The following is a 2,178-nucleotide window of genomic DNA, read 5'->3' on the forward strand; positions in this document are numbered from 1 at the left end:
CTCATTCGCGCATCTCTGTAACACAATCTTTATTACGCCTCCTTATGCGGCGTAACTTGCGTAAGCGTAATCTGCGTAATATAGTAATTTACTAGAAGTTATGCCATTTTGCAAGTCGACATTCAATACCTAATCCCCATGACGCGTATTTCGTTAAATTCGCGTAAAGCGTAACCAATAACTTCCTAAAGGCCATTCTACAATTGCGTAAGCGTAGTCGTGAACGTAAGAATTAACCAATTAGAGTGTTTTATTTACTAATTGCTTTATTTTGATTGGTTGTCGTAATCATCTACAACCATTTACAACCACGCTTACGCAATTGTAGAATGGCCTTAAAGCTAACCAATAAAAGATCAGACTTTATATTGTACTGTAACGTCCGGATCTATTTTAGAACATTAACAATATATTATTATAGACCGGGAGGCCGACTTGTCTGATTTCAGACATCACTAGATATTATATCCCTATGTTACTAGATGTAAGTACGTGCGCATATGCATATTCGCGAGCGTTAAAACATTATAATTAAAATGCCGAATGCTGCGTGCTGCTGGAGAGTCTCGAAATCGACGGATCTCGGATCGACCCAAAGAAACCGCTATCGCTCAGTGCGATAAGCCAACATAAACAGGAGCATGAAAGCTGAATCCTAAACACCACTCAGGACACCGACGCGGTGACATCATGCAAAGGAATGAATCTCTTCCCTCGCCATAACTCCATGGACCAATCGGAGAACGACTCTCAGCGACAAAGCGACATATAAAAGCGCGCGCATTTGTAGAGAAGGCAATATATATAATTATTTTCTTCTCATAGTTAGTCTCTGGTAGCTTCGTGTACTTATTCAGCATATTATACTTAGTCGTAAAATCCGACTGTGTTGCAATTACTTTTGCCTACCCTTCATATTTCAAACATTGCGAAATCAAATTCTGAATCACGGGCCGCATCAACCCGCGTGGTATCGGAACTTCCGAGGCTGAGCCAGGAGAACAAGCACCGCTGATTTTCCGCCAGATTCATCAATCGTTTCGCCAGGCTCCCGAGACCCAGGGTAAACTCGGTGAAAAGCAGAGTGACCCAAAAGCGGAGCCATCACTCTGTTGACCGTCCACGTAAGTCACTGACTTCACTACTTTCAAATTTCCCTATATAGTTATCTATCGTGGACGTAACAGTACAGTTGCGTTGATATTATACCATTCCCCAGATCGATAATCACTAAAAAGTTTTGACCAGCTGTGTCCGTTTCTAGCTGATCATTTTTCATAACTATTGATTTATCCAGCAAGAGGGAATGTGTCAAAATAAAAGTGACATTTTGACAGCTTGAGTTTCATACATACGTGTTTTTATCAGAAGGTTATCCGTTCACGTGTAACGCGCAATCAGTAGAAGAAGAGTAAGAATGTTAAAAAAAGATAAATAAGAAGTTTTTACTTTATTCGAATAGAATGTTTATTAATAACGAATAATTTGAGAGTAAATCGCGGGACAATATTAAAAGCAGAGACTCTTTGTGTCTGTACGTGTATAAATTTATTATAATTTTGTATATTAACTTCTTACTTACCTTTTTTAACATTCTTACTTTTCTTCTACTAATTGCGCGTTACACGTGAACGGATAACCTTCTGATAAAAACACGTATATATGAAACGTCAAGCTGTCAAAATATCATTTCTATTTTAACACATTCCCGCTTGCCGAATGAATCAACAGTTATGAAAAACGATTAGCTAGAAACGGACACGGCTGGTCAAAACTTTTTAGTGACTATCGATCTGGGGAATGGTATAGCATCAACGCAACTAACTGTACAATACAACAGAAATACTAAGTTGATTCTCGATTGGTTGTTATTATTTAGGTGTATTGTTAAATACGCGCCATGGGGATAAGATACTTTACATGTAAGAATGTGTGAAAGCGTAATGTATGTAGCTGTACCATAAAGTTAAGGTAGTAGTTAATAACAACCCGATGAAAAATTTTTCATGCAAAATTTTGTATGAAATTTGTCCATACATAATTATGTATAATTATATATTAATATAATCATATAAAATTATACACAATTATGTATAACAATATGTATAATTACATACAAATTTATGCGTAATTATGTAAAATTATATATGAATTTATATATATAATTATACATAATTA

This window comes from Odontomachus brunneus, unplaced genomic scaffold, assembly GCF_010583005.1.
Source record: "Odontomachus brunneus isolate Ranch 3 - 2012 unplaced genomic scaffold, Obru_v1 Obru_scaffold_236, whole genome shotgun sequence".
Classification (NCBI taxonomy): domain Eukaryota; kingdom Metazoa; phylum Arthropoda; class Insecta; order Hymenoptera; family Formicidae; genus Odontomachus; species Odontomachus brunneus.